The 19,303-nt window shown below is 41.8% G+C and overlaps 1 long non-coding RNA gene across 1 annotated transcript in view; it reads left to right on the top strand.

The window, feature by feature from the left end:
• Window positions 1–19,303, top strand: part of LOC146398268 (uncharacterized) — a 139,038-nt gene that overhangs the window by 27,007 nt on the left and 92,728 nt on the right. The window lies entirely within an intron of this gene.

Below are 19,303 nucleotides of genomic sequence, written 5' to 3'. Positions count from 1 at the left end.
GGCTTGGCGCCCCGCCCTCCCGCCGGGTGCTCTAGGGCGTTGTCCTGGGGACTGGACCTGGGAGCCGGAAGAGGGCGGGGGCGGTAGAGGAGGGGTGCGACCCCAGTCCAGGCCCAAACGCCGGGCTGGAGCCTACTGACTGCTTTTAACTGCGTCTCTTTTTTCGGCCGGGGGCCCAGCATGGTGTTTATAACTTGAAGCGCCTTTAAAAAGGCAAATAGAGAATTGTGTAATACACGTTAGCCCACAGTGTAAAGATTGCGTGGCATTTAAGCTGACTGAACTGAAAAGAACAAAAAAAGGCATTCCAGACTTCAATTCTATTTGGCCTCTTCCCCGGCCCTCAAATGGCAGGGAACTGGGGGTGGCACTGTTGAAAACAATGAGATGACATCGCTCTGTACCACATGTCCGGCCGTGAGCGTTCTTATGAGAGCTAGCAGATTTTTGGAAGGGCCGAAGTGACCCGGCTTGAGGAAGGGGGAGACCTGGGCTGGATGGTGTCCTGCCCCACCACAAGGCCTCCTGGGGCTGCCTTCGTCCTGGCTAATCCCTGCAGCCGGCCTGCCCGGAGGCTGCAGCGAGGCTGGCGGTCGGCTGTGTCCTGACCACTAGCCGAGGCAGATCCCACCGTGTCTGCTTAGAAGCGGCCCATTCTGCAAGGCTGCTTTCCAAGGTCTAGGCCTCTGGGAGGCAGCTAGCTATTTACACTGCAGTGCTGATAAATGTGTGTGTATCTGCCAAAAGCCAAGTTGGTTCCATTCAAAGACGATATCTTTGCATTTTAATGGGTTCTTCTGTGGGCATTAAACCTAGTTCCAAAGGAAGACGTCTAAGGCTGGGAATTTCAAATATGCAACAGACACCAATGGGAGAGGAGTTGTGCCTAGCCAGACTCTTTCGAGAGATCTCAAATGACAGCACCTACAGCATGACTTCTTCATCTTTTTCTTTGCATAAGGATAAGTCTTCCAATAGTGAAATATTTAATAACAGGTACAAGAAATCATCCCCCTCTCCTTTTTTTTTTGTCACATACAGTCAACATATTTATTGATGGCTTACTTTGTGCCATACACTGAGGCTAGTTGTCAAATATCTAGAGTAGAACAAAAGAAAATAGTGCAGTCTAGTATCTTCAATAGCAACATTTCTATCAGTCCCTGTTGATTCTTTAAACCAACTGCTATTTCCTCTCTTCACATGTACTGTATCTACTGTTACAAAGTCATGGGAAATACCAGTTCTTTAAGTGCCTGCATTGTTTTGGTGGCTTTTTCATACAATTGTTTAATTCCATTGTAATTTATTACTGCTAGCCAACAGACTTCCAGACCATTTCTCAACTGGCAAAGTATGACAATGGAATGAAAAATAATTTTAATGATTTATGTACTCATTAGTGATACTGTCTAATATTTATTGGGTCAGGTACTGTGCCATATAAGGGCTTCTGTGGATTAACCCATTTAATATCCACGCCAGTATGAGTAGTGTATTCATTACTCATGTTTTACAGACAATTAGTAACTTTAAAGTAGTCACAGAGTTGCTGAGTGACAAGGTGTTTGATTTCAACCCAAGCTTGTTTGACTGCCCTGTCCCACTTCCAAGCTGCCTTGTCTCTCAGAAATGAAGCCTAGCTTGAGAAGCAAATATATACCTAGCACTTCACATCCGTGTTTGCTGTGTTAATATCAAACCTGTATATCCCATAAAGTTGAGATTCTCTGTCGTTTTCCACAACTTTTTTCTTTTCCTCGCTCTCCCTAGGTTATGACAACCTCTCTTTGGGGTTTAACTACCAGCTTTATGTGAAGACTCTCAAGTCCAGAACTGACTTCTTTCTTGAGCTTCAAGTTTGCATGTTCAAATACTTATAATAAAGCTGAACATGTCAAGACTGAAAACATCATCTTCTCTCTGAAAGCTGCTCTGTCTTTTATAGTCCTTACCTTAGTGATCGCGTCCATCCAGTCACCCAAGCCAGAAACTGGAGTGTTTTCATTTTATTTTTTATTTTTAGATTTTTGTCTTTTTAGGCCTACACCTGCAGCATATGGAGGTTCCCAGGCTAGGGGTCCAATTGGAGCTGTAGCTGCCGACCATGGCCACAGCAAGGCGGGATCTGAGCCGCGTCTGCGACCTATACCACAGCTCACAGCAAGGCCAGATCCTTAACCCACTGAGTGAGGCCAGGGATCAAATCTGAGTCCTCATGGACTCAAATTCTTTTCCGATGAGCCACAATGGGAACTCTGCTGGAGTGTTTTTAGATTCTTCTCCCTTTCCTTCAACCCCATATGGCATCAATCAATCCACAAGCCTTGCCCGTATTTTCTCTTAAACTGTTCTGGAGTCTGTCCTCTCTTTTCCAGCTCAGCTGCCACTGTCTTAGTTCAAGAGTTTGTCCTGTTCATCTCTTTTTTTTCTTTTTCTTTTTTTGGTCTTTTCTGGGGCTGCTTCCCGTGGCACATGGAGGTTCTCAGGCTAGGGGTCGAATCGGAGCTGTGGCGGCTGGCCTACACCACAGCCACAGCAACACGGGATCCTAGCCACGTCTGCGACCTGCACTACAGCTCACGGCAACGCCAGATCCTTAACCCTCTGAGTGACGCCAGGGATCGAACCCGAAACCTCATGGTTCCCAGTCGGATTCATCAACCACTGCACCACGACAGGAACTCCTCCTGTCATCTCTTTTAACAATCCTTTATACCCTCACACCTTAAAGAGCCATCAATACCTTGGTTTATTTCCTTCTAGTCTTTTTAAAACTTACGAGCTGTGTGTCCTTGGGCAAACTAGTTAGCCTCTCTATAACTCAATCTTCTCATCTGCAAAATGGAGATAGCAATAATACCTATTGCATAGTTTTGAGAGTTAAGCGAGTTAATGCAAGAAAAGCATTTAGAACAGAGTTTGACAATAGATTGTATGGTACTAAGCGTAAGATATGTGTTAGACTATTTTTCTACATAGTAATCTCAGCTTACTGCCAAATTGAAAGATCAAAATCTTATAGAAAACAAGATCTTGGCAGAGTTTCTTGGTAGCCTATTGGTTAAGTATCCGATGTTGTCACTGTTGTGGCTCAGTTTTGATCCCTGGCCTGGGAACTTCCACCTGCCATGGGTGTGCCCAAAAAAGGAATAAAATAAGGGATCGGCAAAGAGCCATAAAAATAACATGGAATAGAGAGTTCCTGTCAGGGCTCAGCAGTTTAAGAACCAGACTAGCATCCATGAGGCAATGTCACATAGGTCACAGATATGGCTTCCCGTAGCTGCAGCTCCAATTTGACCCCTAGTCTGGGAACTTCCATATGCCAAAGCTGTGGTCCTAAAAATGGGGAAAGAAAATCAAGTATATGTACAATCAAAATCATATATATAAGTTCTGGAAAGCATTCAATTCCAAAACAAAGCTGATCCAACCACTAAAACCTTGTTCTCTATCGTATTGTAATATTGTATTTGTTTTATTTTAATTTAATTTTATGACTGCACCCATGGCATATGGAAGTTCTCAGGCCAGGGACTGAGTCCAAACTGCTGCTGAGACCTATGTCACAGCTGTGGCAACCCTGGATCCTTTACCCCATTGCACCCAGCCAGGGGTCAAACCTGTACCTCCTCAGCAACCCGAGCCACTGCAGTCAGATTCTTAACCCACTGCCACAGCAGAAACTCCAAAACCCTGTTCTCTTGAATTTCATTCTTGGCCTTATTCAGAAAGCATTACTGCTGTGTGGTTATCTATTAAGCCTGATTTCATTGTAATTTTTTATATGGATACAATTAAAAAAATTTTTTTTGAACCAATATTACTCTTTTGAAATATAACTTTTTTTTTTTTTTTTTTGGCTTCTTTTAGGGCCGCCCCCGCAGCTTATGGAAGTTCCTAGGCTAAGGGTCAAATCGGAGCTGCAGCTGCTAGCCTATGTCACAGCCACAACAACACTGGATCCAAGCCACATCTATGACCTACACCACAACTTGAAGCAATGGTGAGGTCAGGGATCAAACCCAAGTCCTCATGGATGCTAGTCAGATTCGTTTCCACTAAGCAACAATGGAAACTCCATCTCTTGAAATATAACTTGAAAAAAGTTTACATCCTCTCATTCCATTTTCCCACATCTCAGCAAAATGTTGTATTAACAGCTTAGCATTTTTGTGTAATTATATCCCTTATGGTGTGTTTTTCTACACTTTCTTATACTGACAGGGAACTTGCTGCAGGGGTGGTGTGGCTCTAAAATTAAAAATAAAATAAAATACTACTAATAATATACAGCAAAAAACCCTCAATAATTGTGGAATATAAGAAAAATAATAGGACCCAGAAAATTCCAGAGGCTACCCCTTTGGCTGTGGTACTCTTGCTGGGGATGAAAAGTCTAGAAATATCAATACTTTTACCCTGTTGTCTTATTTTTCATTTTTCGTCCTGATTTCACTTTTTTTTTTTTTTTTTTTTTTTTGTGGGATGTTTGACGCTGTGGTATGAGCAGAATGTCAGTACTGGGTTTTCTTTTTCTTCTTTTTTTTTATTTTGCATTTCTTTGATTTTCTTTATTTTTGTTTTTTTAAGATTTAAAAATTTTTTTTCCATTATAGTTGATTTACAGTGTTCTGTCAGTTTCTACTGTACAGCAAAGTGACCCAGTCATACATATATATATTCTTTTTCTCACATTATCCTCCATCATGTTCCATCACAAGTGACTAGGTATAGTTTCCTATACTATACAGCATGGAGTATTGGGTTTTCAAAGATGTATAATTTGTCTTTCTTTTTTTTTTTTTTAGGGCCGCACTAACGGCATATGGAGGTTCCCAGGCTAAGTGCTGAATGAGAGCTGTAGCCACCGGCCTACACCACAGGCACAGCAATGTGGGTTCCAGACCACATCTGTGACCTACACCACAGCTCATGGCAACGCCAGATCCTTGTCCCACTGAGTGAGGCCAGGAATCAAACCCAAGTCCTCCTGGATACTAGTCAGACTCCTTTCCGTTGAGCCATAACGGGAACTCCCAAAGGTGAATGATTTGATTTTAGTTTAGAACTATACCCAAAGTGCTTCAAAGTATGGAAAACGGTGCAGCCAGTTTGAATGTTTCCACATCTATGTCTAATCCAGAACGCTTCTGGTGGCTTATAGGAAATTATCGTATTGTATCTAAAAGAATAAGTTGGAGGCCCCTGTCTAGTGTTCTATGGGATTCCCAGTGCTTGTCTCTGAGCATACCCTGCTCCATCTGCCTCCTCTTTTTACCCCTAATCTCAGGGCACATACTAGCAGGCTGTGTCCTTTAGCTCAGTCCTGGCTCTTCAGGGGAAATCTGTATAAAATGGAATATTGCATGTTATTGTGGAGATTTTCCCCTTATCAATCATTTTTCTCTTCCTCTGATAGAGCTCTGCATTTTCATTTTTTTCACTGTTTCTGCCTGTGACCATTCTATGGAGATTACAAGGGGGAATAAAATTATCCTTTACCAGCAAAACACAAGGGTTTCTGTTATTTGTCCTCCCCTCTATTCTTTTGTTTGGAAAATGCTTCTTCTGTAGTCCTCTCATCTCCAGTGGCCCAACACTGGGGGCAAATTTTCTAGTCATCTCTTTCTTTCTCCCTTCTGGGGGAGGGTGCCAGCACTGGCTGGAGTCTGAGTCTTTTTCCAGGGACCCCAGAGTCCTTTGCACAGCTCACAAGCTACTGTTACTCATTACCTAAGATTACAGTTACCTGGTCCCCGCCAGCCAGTCATGACCTGGTGGAATGGATTTGAATGCAAGACCTTCCAAAGGATGACTTGACTTTCTTTTAGGCGGAGGAATTTCTGGCTGATTTCCAACCCTTCTCCACATCATTTCCTTTTAACCTTCTTTTTTATCTTGCACATTGTTTTACTTTCTGATTTTTTCCCCTTTCTTTGAAATGAATACTCTTGATATAATGAAAATGTTTCATTTTCTCTACTTGATTTTAGGTTCCTTAAGGCTGTGACCTTTCTTTGTCTTGGAATCATGTTTAGGACTTTGCACAGAATTTATATTCAATAGATGTTTGTTGAATGGAATTGACTCGTGTCTTTAATCTAACTTCCCACTAGGGTATTTGAGGTTAATTTAGAAAACAAGCGTTCCTCTTACTTTCTTTGCAAAAATCAAGAGAAATCAAATTAGAAAGTTTGCCAGTAGGAGAGTTGAAATATAGAGGCAACTGTGATCAAAGCCAATTAAAAAAAAGTTTGACTTTGCTTATTACTTTTACTTGGAAAAATAAGCGTATTGCAGATATCATCTCCAATGTATAGTCAGGAAGCTTCAAAACTAGCATTTTAACTGATTTCTCAGAGGCACAGAATCACTATCAGACTCATAACTGGAAGGGACCTTAGAGAACACCCAGGGTAACCTTATTTTATAGATGATGAAACTGATGTTTGGTTGCAAAAATAAGTTTCTCACACTCATACAACTAGGTAGTAAAAGAATGAAGACAGGGCAGTTCTGCTCATGAGAAGCCTGGCACTTTTCCTACTGCACTGTAGTTCTTTTAGCATAATGTAGTTCGTTGTCTACATGCCCTCTCCCCTCAAGGTCGGTTGATGGAAGACAGAAGCCATGTCATTTTCATCTTGCTCTTTATGGAACACAAAATGTGTAACACTTGGCAAACATGGCTGCCAAATAGCAGATGCTCACTTAACTCCCTTTGAATAAATTAAGTTCTTACCTGATGAAATGTGATCTTCTTGGCCTCATGTTCATGAGAGACCACTTTTTATTTATTCATTAAATGTTTTTAGGTGATTTTTTTCCATCATTGCTGGTTTACAGTGTTCTGTCAATTTTCTACTGTACAGCAAGGAGACCCAACCACACATACATATATACATTCTTTGTCTCGCATTATCACTTTCCATCATAATATTCATTAAATAGTTATTGATAATGTGCTGTGTACCAAGTACCATGCCAGTATCAAAATGAGAGTTAAAATGAAGATCTCCTTTCAGCCTTCAGTCTCTGTCATGGCTCAGTGGTTAACGAATCCAACTAGTATCCATGAGGATGCGGGTTCAATCCCTGTCCCTGCTCAGTGGGTTGGGGATCCAGCATTGCCGTGAGCTGTGATGTAGGTCACAGATGCAGCTCAGATCCTAAGTTGCTGTGGCTGTGGTGTAGGCTGGCAGCTGTAGCTCCAATTGGACCCCTAGCCTTGGAACTTCCATATGCCACCAGTGCAGGCCTTTTAAAAAGCAAGTAAAAAAATAAATAAATAAAATAAAGTTCAATTAAATTAAAAACACTGTGGGGTATTAAATATCTCAGAAAGGAAAGGACGTAAATCCTCAGCTGATCTGTTTCCTTTTTATAGACTCATTTTCGTTTCATAGAATTTTAGTGCTAAAGGCAACTTAAGGTTACCTAAGATGACATTTTCAGTAAATGGCAAAGTTGAAAACCAAAATGAATGCCATCTCCCTCAAAATCCAGGATTCTTTCCATTACGAAGAAGGCCATCCTGGTGAACTAGCAGTTTTAAGGATTCAGTGTTGTCACTGCTATGGCTTGGGTTTGATCCCTGGCCCAAGAACTTCCACATGCCTCAGGCATGGCTGAGAGAGAGAAAAAAAAAAAAAGAAGAAGAAGAAAAATTCCTTCTTTCATTTTGTGTTTTGGGAACAACAAACACCTTAGTTAAATGTGTGGGTATTTGTAAAATGGAGATCCGTATTTCTTTTGGATGAGATATCAAATGCCTGAAGGGGGGTATGGAGAAAAAATTGGCTAAGAAGACAGAGTGACTGACTCTGAAAGAAAAGAAAATGTTCTAATCATCTGCTTCGAGTGATAGGCCATCAGTGCCGGAAGGATCCTTAGAGACCACCTGAACCAGCCCCGTTAGTTCCAGATGAAGACGCTGAGGCTCAGCTCACCAAAGCCACAAGGTGAGTGAATCACCACCAGAGGAAGGACTGGAATCCAGGCTCCCAGACGCCCCTTCCATGAGCAGTGTTTCCTAAACTTCATTCACTTGTAAACTACCTTTTCCATTTGTCCAAATCTGCATATCATTTTTGTACCTACTTAATATTTTTATGAATCATTTCTATTTTATTTTATTTTTTATTTTATTTTATTTTACTTTATTTTATTTTATTTCTTTATTTACTTTGCTTTTCAGGGCCATACCTGCGCCATATGGAGGCTCCCAGGGGAACCAGGGGTCCAGTTGGAGCTGCAGCTGCCAGACTATACCACAGTCACAGCCATGATAGATCTGAGCTGCCTCTGTGACCTACACCACAGCTCACAGCAATGCCCGATCCTTAACCCACTGATTGAGGCCAGGGATCAAACCTGCCATCTCATGACTCCTAGTTGGATTCGTTTCCACTGCACCACAATGGGAACTCCTGAATCATCATTTTTAAAATTAAAATTTTTCTAATATATATTTTAATATTTCGATTTGCTTTTAAGGAGAAAAATTTTTTTGCCGTTTTCTTAAATGGAAAACCAGTGTTGTTGGCTGTAATTAGAAGACAAACATAAAAACTAAGACTTTGGAACAATTTCTTTTTTTTTTTTTTTGTCTTTTGTCTTTTTTGTTGTTGTTGTTGCTATTTCTTGGGCATATGGAGGTTCCCAGGCTAGGGGTTGAATCGGAGCTGTAGCCACCAGCCTACGCCAGAGCCACAGCAACTCGGGATCCGAGCCGCGTCTGCAACCTACACCACAGCTCACGGCAACTCCGGATCGTTAACCCACTGAGCAAGGGCAGGGACCGAACCCGCAACCTCATGGTTCCTAGTCAGATTCGTTAACCACTGCGCCACGACGGGAACTCCTGGGACAATTTCTAAATCCTGCTTAATAACTCCTCTTGCTGAAGGCATGGATCCCAAGGTTCACTCTCTTTTTAAAGAGAGGAACAAGTGTTAAAAGCCCCAGTGGAGAATTACTTTTGGTGTGAGTTGAAAAGAAATCACTTTCTCTCTATGTATTTTTTGTCATTTTATGCGATAACCGATTCCCACCTGAAATCGTTTTGTGTACCACCTGCAATGCATACCCCATATTTTGGGGAACACTACCCTGACCTATAATAGCATGTGTTGTAAATGCATTTTAACCCCTGCACTTTCATCCTTGGGTAATGTCGTATTTTATAAACAATTGTCTCTTATCTAACTTGTGTCTGGAGGGAATAGATTGTTATTTCTTCATCCTACAGAGGAATGAACTGAGTTCCAGAGAGGTTTGGAGAATTATCCCAGCACAGTGATAAGTATGACTAAGCCAGGGGCAAATAAGTTAGGAGATTAAATTCCTGATAAGAATTTGGCCACCTTCCTCCCCTTGATGTGATCTGGGAATCTTGAGGTTGTGCAATCCTTTTGGTCTGCTCCAGCTGTCAAGCAGAGAGCCAAGGAGGGTGGGGTAAAGGCTAACCTCCAGGAAATGCCATCTGATCCTTGCCAGGGGAGCTCATTGAATCCTCCAGCAGATATATCCCATTTCACAAGCGGGAAACAGTTTCAAAGAAGCCAAGTAACTTTCCCAAATTCACAAATTCGCACATGTATAGTAAGAGGCAGAGTCAGGATGTGAACTCCGCTTCCTGATTCCTTAAACTCATGTGCTTCACTGACACCTTGGAATTACATATTTGGAGACCTGGCTTCTAGGCTGATTTTGCTACCTAGTTGAAATACAATATTAAGCAAAAGGTAAAAGTATTCATTATTTTCTCTACCCCCTTTGTCCATTCATGGGCTTCCTTAGTTTTCTCAACACCGCACACTGGGACACAAGTGGATTCACGTAGTAGGCCTCTCACTCCATCTTTCTTCCCTGCATAAGTGCCATTTGCCCTTATTTTATTTTGCATCATACTGTAACGTTACCAGAGCAATGGCAGCATCTGGGAAATTGGTTTAAAAAATTGAAATTTCCATGAGTTCCTGTCATGGCGCAGCAGAAACAAACCTGACCAGGATCCATGAGCCTGCAGGTTCGATACCTGGCCTCGCTTGGTGGGTTAAGGCTTTGGCGTTTCTGTGGCTGTGGTGTAGGCCAGCAGCTGCAGCTCCGATTCAACCCCTAGCCTGGGAACCTCCCTATGCCATGGGCGCGGGCCTAAAAAAAAGAAAAAAATTCCCAAGTTAACGATGTTAAGAATCAGCATAGGAGTTCCTGATGTGGCTAATCGTGTTAAGACCCTGACAATTATCCATGAGGATTCAGGTGTGATCCCTGGCCTCGATCAGTGGGTATTGCCATGAGTTGTAGTGTAGGTCGCAGATTCGGCTTAGATCCCACGTTGCTGTGACTGTGCAGCAGGCCAGCAGCTGCAGCTCCGATTTGAACCCCAGCCTGGGAACTTCCATACTTCACCCTAAAAAGAAAAAAAAAAAAAACAAACAACATAAACTAAACTAATATTTTTTTTACATGTAGAAATAATCCATGTTGAGAGATAATTTATAAGTTGTACCACTTGGCTAGCTCTTCTAAGTCTCATCAGGAAGGCCTTTGGTGAGGGGGTGAGGAGATAAGAGAAGGCAGAGGGGACCTCTTGGAGGGAGGGCATGAACAGGGAGATTGAAAGGCCCTAAAATGAGAGGAGGGGAAGGAATTAAGAGGGATGAGGAGCAAAGCCTGGGGGGGCAAGTGAGGGCACAGGAAATAACACGAGAGGAAGGACAGAGACAGTTTTCTCCTTTCTTCAGCTCCTTAGCCTTGCTGCTCTGCCTGTAGCAGCCCCCATCTAGTCTTAGGGTCTTTTTCCATTCCTGAGCTGGCAGTCTTAGGCCCTCAGCCAAGTAGAAGATAGAGACTGATTGTTCCTTTTTACTCCCTTTGGGCAACAGCTCCTCCAGCAGCCTGATGGCTTGAAGAATATTATCGTCCTCTTTTTACGTCTCAGCAGATTGTCATAAACACAATGATCAACTTCCTTCTTCAACTTCCATGGACACCTGCCCTATAGCTCTCATACCACCCAGTGCTCTCATGGCACTGCTTTGTTTTGTTTTATTTTATTTTATTTCATTTCATTTTATTTTTGTGTTTTTAGGGCATACACCTGAGGCATATGGAGGTTCCCAGGCTAGGGGTCTAATTGGAGCTATAGCTGCCGGCCTGCACCACAGCCATAGCAATGAAGGATCCAAGGCACGTCTGCAACCTACACCATAGCTCATGGCAACGCTGGATCCTTAACCCACTTTGTGAGGCCAGCGATCGAACCCGAAACCTCATGGTTCCCAGTAGGATTCGTTTCCACTGCGCCATCATGAGAACTCCCTGTATCATTTTTTTTTCCTGTATAGTATATTTTAATGCATAAGTTTTGTAAAGCATTTAGGGAATACCTTCAAATGGGGAAATAAGTGTTCTTTCAATTTTAGGTATTGAAATATAGTCAAAAGTTAATGGACCCCTATCACATGAGGAATCAGCAAATGTACATCCCTCTTGCTTCTCGATGGCTTGTCTAATGCCGTCATTGATTTTGGATAATTCATCTACCATTCCTTTCACCACCAAAACAAACTATTACACACATACACACAGTCATCATTTTATTTTTTTGTCAATAAATATAAGGATTGTGCATAGTAAATGGTGTTTAAGAAGCTGGAACCCCCCCACATATCAATGTCTTAAAAAATTTTTTTTTGTCTTTTTGTCTTTTCTAGGGCCACACCCACGGCATATGGAGGTTCCCAGGCTAGGGGTCCAATTGGAGCTGTAGACACCGGCCTATGCCAGAGCTACAGTAACACCAGATCCAAGCTGCACCTGCGACCTACACCACAGCTCATGGCAACGCCAGATCCTTAACCCACTGAGCAAGGCCAGGGATTGAACCCACAACCTCATGGTTCCTAGTCAGATTTGTTAACCACTGAGCCACAACGGGAACTCTATCGATGTCTTAAAATATTTTAAAACTAGTAATTATCCTGCCATCAGAGAGATTCCACTTTTATTGATATGTAGTTTGAAAGCACAAAGAAATCACTTTCAGAGTTGCAGAGCAAGGAATAGTGAAAGTCCTTGGGTCAGTGACTTGGCCAACAGACAAAACCTCTCACTGTTTGCCAATCTCTTGATTTGCTGTCTTGGAAAAAGTGATTTTAGACCAAAAGTGATTTCAAACAAACATCCTTCAAAGAGGATTAAAAGGCAAGGTAGGTGAGAAGGAATCAAGAGTGTATATAAGAGAACAGACTTGTGATTCTTTTTTTTTTTTTTTAATGGCTGCACCCATGGCATATGGAAGTTCCCAGGGCTGGGGCTTGAATCAGAGTTGTAGCTGCCAGCCTATGCTGCAGCCACATCAACGCCAGACCCAAGTTGCATCTGTGACAAAAAAACCAAGTTCTTACTGTATAGCACAGGGAACTATATTCAATATCCCATGATAAACATAATGAAAAAGAACATATGTATGTGTATCTTGCTGTGCAGCAGAAATTATTAACACATTTTAAATTAACTATACTTCAATAAAATGAAAAAAGTGTATTTATTGTGATAAAGGAATTTTTCTTCAGGTCCAGACAATTTCCATCTCAGGAAAGGACCTGTAAATGTGATCATGAAGCCAGGATAGAAACTATTTGATGAGAAGTCAGGAAGAACAGACATTAACTGCATTTGTAACTGGTGGAGGAATTGTACCTAAAGAGGTTGATCATGGAATGAAACTGACCTAGAGACAACTCTCTAGGAGGGATCACTTGGAGAATTGAGAATCAGGAAGATGAACAGTCATCAGAAGGAACCATAGTCTGGAAGGAACATCATTTGGATCTAGAGAGGTGGCAGAGTTCAGTTTAAAAAGTGCAGAACTTGGAGTTCCTGTCATGGCGCAGTGGAAACGAATCCAGCTAGGAACCATGAGGTTGGGGGATTCGATTCCTGGCCTTGCTCAGTGCGTTAAGGATCCGGTCTTCCGTGAGCTGTGGTGTAGGTCGCAGGCTCGGCTCGGATCTGTGTTGCTGTGGCGTAGGCCGGCGGCTACAGCTCCTATTAGACCCCTCGCCTGGGAACCTCCATATGCCGCGGGTGCAGCCCTAAAAAGACACACTCAGACACACACACACACACACACACACACACGCAGAACTTGAAGTCTGGAATTTGAGTCTTTCTTCCCAACAGTTCGTGTGACTTAGGGTAAACAGCCTTCTGTTCCTATCCTAGAAATGCTTGCTGAATAATACAGAAAGTATGTGTGAAATGTTTTATGTCTCTGGAAGGAAAAACTGTGTATAAAGGCAGGATAGTAATATAATATTTTTCATTCAGCTCTCAGGCTTGATTGGAATCATTAGAAATTTGTGTAGCTGGAATTGCCAAATGATTTGAGAAATAGACTATGAATGATAGAGGAGGAGGTAGTTCTAAAATGGATATAAATGAATCTGTAAGATAGTACCTATGTTATTAGTTTGAAATAGGACTAGTAAAGCTGCTGCATATAAGACTCATTTTTCTTCTGCCTAAGTAGATCCATTTTCCTTGAACTTTTTTTTTTTGTCTTTTTGTCTTTTTTACAGCCACATCTGCAGCACATGCAGATTCCCAGGCTAGGGGTCTAATAGGAGCTACAGTTGCTGGCCTACGCCAGAGCCAAAGCAATGCCAGATCCAAGCCGAGTCTGTGACCTACACCACAGCTCACGGCAATGCTGGATCCTTAACCCACTGAGCAAGGCCAGGGATCGAACCCGCAACCTCATGGTTTCTAGTTGGATTCGTTTCCGATGTGCCACAACAGGAACTCCCCTTGAACTTTTCTTTTGTCTTTCTTGGTGTTTCGTTTCCAACTTTATATATATTTTTTATTTTTAAAACCCTCTCATCCATTTACTCCTTTGGGGGGAAGGCATTGTTAAAGAGTTAACTAATTTTTCTCACCAGCATCTTGACTTAAATTAGTCCTGATATTCCCAAGTTATATTTCTACATAGTAACTTGGGTGGACAATAATGAATGCCAAGGGAAAGGTCAAATTTGGGAGGTAGAAAAGTTGGCAAGAAGTTGAAATCCAAGAGCTTGAGTCATGCAAAGGAAGTGAATGAGGCTAAAATATAACCAAGCCATGAGAGGAACCAAAGGTTTTTCTTAAGTGAAAATTATTGTTTATGGCTGTTACTATACCAGTCCCAGAACCTAAGGCCCCTCAAGTCCATGAAAGATGGCTCTGAAGGGAGCTGCTTCAATGTGTTACCTTGTTTCAAAAACTTCTTAGGTTCTCATTCATTCAGTTCACTAGATAACAGATAAGAGAAGGCAGAGAGCTGGGAAGGAGAGACTTCCGCATATGTTGCCAAGAATTTTCTTGTAGCAAATGACTCTTAAAGGAGGAAGAGCTCATTCTCTTATCCCTTTAAATCTTACTGTTTCCTGTTCCTCCTCAAACCTGACCTTCCTTTCAACTTGTATTGGAACTTTTCCAGGACTAAATTCTATTGTCTAACTCAAATGATAACCTTCCTTATTTCCTTTCTTCTTGCCTGCCCTATTAACGAATAGGTGGTATGGACTTGAGCTTTTACTAAAACTTTCTTGTGGAGTTCTCATTGTGGCTCAGTAGGTTAAGACCCTGACTAGTATCCATGGGGATGCAGGTTCGATCCCTGGCCTGGCTCAGTGGGTTAAAGATCTGGTGTTGCCACAAGCTGCAGTGTAGGTTGCAGATGTGGCTCAGGTCTGGTGTTGCTGTGGCTGTGGCATAAGCCAGCAGCTTCAGCTCTTATTTGACCCCTGCCTGGGCACTTCCATATGCTGCAGGTGCAACCCAAGCAAGCAAGAAAAAAAGGGAGAAAGAAATAAAGAAAGAAAGAAAGAAAACTCTTGTAACCGATGTTTATTTTTATCAAAATATTCCATGCAACTAGTTTAGGGAGTCAGATGATGCCAAAAAAGGCTCCTACCAAAAGCAACATCTCTTTGATTTGATGCCCTTGGCTCCCATTCCATCATCACTTCCTGCCACCAAGAAGCAACCACTCAACTGGTTAAATTGATCTCTTCTGATATTTCTTGGAAGAATGTGTATTTCATCTCTTTTTATTTTGTCCCAGAGCAATTTTTATAAGTTAGGCAACTGTGAAAAGCTTAAAGATGTGAACAAGGTATTTATTTTATCAAGTTTATTGTTCTTCAAAATTCAGGCATTGAGTTTAACTTAGTCTTCAAAATACAAACGTTATATAACCAACCTATAGCAATATACCTTTTTTTTTTTTTTTTTTTTTTTTTTTTTGCCTTTTAGGGCTGCACCTGCCTATGGGAGTTCCCAAGCTAGGGGTCAAATCAGAGCTGCAGCTACCAGGCTATGCCATAGCCACAGCATCTGAGCCACGTATGCAACCTATACAGCTCACAGCAACACCAGATCCTTAACCCACTGAATAAGGCCAGGGATCAAACACATCCTCATGGATACTAGTTGGGTTCATTACCGCTGAGCCACAATGGGAACTCCTACAATACACTATTCTGAATGATAAATTTTTGGAAGTGCAAACCAAAAGAAGAGAATGAATTTACCCATCTATAAAAATCAATCTAGGGAGTTCCCACTGTGGCACAGCGGGTTAAAGACCCAGTGTTGTCTCCATGGACACGCAGGTTCAATCCCCCTCCCGATGCAATGGGTTAAGGATCCGGCCTTGCTGCAGCTGTGGCATAGTTCACAGCTGTGGTCCAGATTCCATCCCTGGCCCAGGGTCTTCCATATGACACAGGGACAGCCGAAAAAGAAAAAAAAAAAAAATCAAGGTAATATTAGCAGCCATGATTAAATCTCAGACTCAGAACCCACAGAAGCAGACTAGGAGCTGTGTGTGTGTGTGTGTGTGTGTGTGTGCACGCGTGCACATCATATATATCATATCTAATCTTACACAATTGTGGGGCCTGTTTAGCAGTCTCTGTAAAGCTGTTGTCATTGCACCTAACCCTTGAGCTTGAAGAATTCAGAGAAGGCAGCCTGAGAGGCAAGACAGATATAAAGTAGGGAAAAGCAAGTACAACCTTGAACTTACAAGCCTGAGCTAAAACCCCATGAGAGCAGACTGAAACCATATCAGTTCTCACTGCCTCTGACCTCGATGGTATAGATATCCTGTGGGAGAGGCTGCCTCTTCATTATTAGTCTAGCCCAGGAGTTGAAAAAGCTGGAGAAGGATTCAGGGCAAGTTGTAGGTCTAGCCACTGTCCCATGCCAACAAGGTAAACCAGCATTTAAGCAATAATATGAGTTACAAAGCTGTTGCTTCTTTGCTTCCAAACCCCAAATCTAGGTAAGAATGTCTGTCTCTCATGGTTCACATTAGCCAAAAACATGCAGGGAAGGAATTCTGGGAAGTGTAGCTCAGCCTGGCCAAGTTGACACATTACATTCTAAGCCACCACAATCCACCTCTCCTCCTTTATATATATATAATATATATATATATATACACACACACACACACACACACATATATATATATAAAATGTATATTATATAATTGTAAATTATATATTATATAATACAGTATATATATATATACAATTATATGTGTGTATATATAATTGTAAATAAATAGCTCAGCTGAGGTTTCACTTACCCATCCTGCCACCTTACCAAGAGAACAACGGAAAAGTGATTTGTGAAAGGGAAAGAAAGAATAACGGTATTTAATCCTTGGAAACTACCTAGAAGTCCACCATCAGGGATATTTGCCCAACTCCTTTTCTGTTTCCCAAATTAAGATAAATGCTGGATAAATTGAGGTTTCTGAAATGATATCCCCTAAATTTTAAATAAAATGTAGCAGAGTTAAGCCCTTTTAATTCAGAGCCCTTTCATTTATTCTTCCAATCTAATACTGTGTACAAAAAGTGAGTTCCGGTTGTGACTCAGCGGTAAGGAACCCAGCTAGTATCCATGAGGAATGGGTTTGATCCCTGAACTCCATCAGTGGGTTAAAGGATTGGGCATTGCCATGAACTGTGGTGTAGGTCAAAGACTCGGCACGGATCTCCCATTGCTGTGACTGTGGCATAAGCCTGTGGCTACAGCTCTGATTCAACCCCTAGCCTTGGAACCTCCATGTGCTGCAGGTGCGTCCCTAAAAAACAAAGCAAAAAAAAAAAAAAAAATTTGGGAGTTATATCTAGTCATATATGATAGAGCATGATAATGTGAGAGAAAAAGTATATGTGCATGTGTGAATGGGTCACCTTCACAGTAGAAAATCGACAGAACACTCTAAACCAGCTATAATGGAAAAAAATAAAAATTATTAAAATAAAATTAAAATAATAATAGTAACAAGTACAAAAAAATTGGATAACAGAATTATAGTAAGTGTGTCAGAAGGGCAGAATTAAAATGTTTAAATGTAGGAAGTTTTAAAAATAATAACAAACAGGAATTATCAAACCCCTTTCACAGAACTCTCCCCTGGATCCTAACATATGCCCCATTTTTCTTGCCTTCCAGGGTTTTTTTTGGGGGGTTCTGGCAGAGCTTAGCCTCCTGGCTCAATTTCTCAGTGAATTCATCTTTCCATGTTATAGGTATTGCCTCAATCACTATATGCCAGGGATACATGGAGGCCAGGGATCGAACTTGCATCCTCATGGATAATTCATTTCTGCTGCACCACAATGGGAACGCCATGCATATGAATTTTTAAAAATCAAATTTGATAGGCAAATTAGGGAGTTCTCATGTGGCTCAGCAGTAATGAATCCAACTGATATCCATGAGGACAAGAGTTAGCCATGGCCCCTCTCAGTGGGTTAAGAATCTGGTGTTGCCATGAGCTGTGGTGTAGGTCACAGATTCAGCTTGGATCCTGTGTGGCTGTGGCTGTGGTGTAGGCCGGCAGCTGCAGCTCTGATTCAACCCCTAGCCTGGGAACTTACGTAGACCACACCTGTGACCCTAAAAAAAAAAAAAAAAAGAAAAAGAAAAAAGGGCTGGAGTTCCTGTTGTGGCACAGCAGAAACAATCCAACTAGTATCCATCAGGGTGTGGGTTTGATCCCTGGCTTCACTTGGTGGGTAGGCAATCTGGCATTGCCATGAGTTGTAGTGTGGGTTGAAGGCTCAGCTCGGATCCTGTTTGCGATGGCTGTGGCGTAGGCTGGTAGCTGCAGCTACAACTTGACCCCTAGCCTGAGAACTTCTATATGCCATGGGTTCAGTCCTAAAAAGCAAAAAAAAAAAAAAAAAAAAAAAAAAGGCAAATTAGTTGTATTATTAAACAGCAAAAGTGGCTATAGTTTTACTGTGAACTAGAAAACATATTAGAAAACATATTACCAAAAAATTTTCTGAATATCCCACAAATCTTGACATATAATCTTACAAATATTCTACAGAAGTTTAGCATATCTCTCCATGACATCCAGGCTCTCAAAAGTCAGAGCAGTTTGCAGATGGGGTCTCAGTAGGAAGATGCCAAGGTCAGCTTTGGGATTAAAACCCAGGGCTCGACTCCTAGGCTAGCTGGCCTGCTCTGCTTTCTTCAGGCAATAAAGCCAAAATGATAGCCTCAATAAGTTGGGAAAAACTTATAAATTCTACCATAGCCAGAATTTCTATTCGTTCCTACTTGAGGAAAAAAAAAGGACAAAAAAGTAGCAAATACTTTCTCCACATGCTTCTCCTCTGGGCCATTGTATTCACCAGAATCAACTCCCTTTACAATTCTTATCCAGGATACAATGAATCAGCGAGTTGTTTTCTGTTTACTTTGTGGTCTTACTTGGTTGCTCTGACATAAGCAGTGCCTTACACACTGGCCCTGTTTCACCAGGATACAAGCCACAGCTTTCTCTGCTCTGAGGCTTTAGACTTACTGAGCTGACTTTTCAAATTTAAGATGTGCTTCTCTAGAGTTCCCTAGTGGCCTAGAAATTAATGATCTGGCGTTGTCACTGCTGTGGCTCAGGTTTGATCCCTGACCCAGAATTTCCACATGCTATGGACATGGACCCAAAAAACCCCCAAATTTAAAATGTGCTTCTCAAGGAGAGCATGCTGTGTCATTATGTTTAAAGATTTACACTAGCACCTTTAAAATGGGGTGCTGGCTTTAGAGGTTTGTGGAGGAAGGATTGGAACACCTAGATGGCATCACCATCGTTCTCGTTAGTGATCCTCGGCCAGCACAGTGGATTAAGGATCCGACATTGCCACAGCTGCGGCTTGGATATGATCCTTGTCCAGGAACTCCATAAGCCCCAGGTAGCCAAAAAAGA

Source organism: Sus scrofa, chromosome 12 (genome assembly GCF_054392235.1).
Source record: "Sus scrofa isolate SSC_HxYL_T2T_F1_AM1 chromosome 12, Sscrofa_HxYL_maternal_Yorkshire_Landrace_v2.0, whole genome shotgun sequence".
Classification (NCBI taxonomy): Eukaryota; Metazoa; Chordata; class Mammalia; order Artiodactyla; family Suidae; genus Sus; species Sus scrofa.
This window is presented reverse-complemented; position numbering and strand designations above follow the sequence as displayed.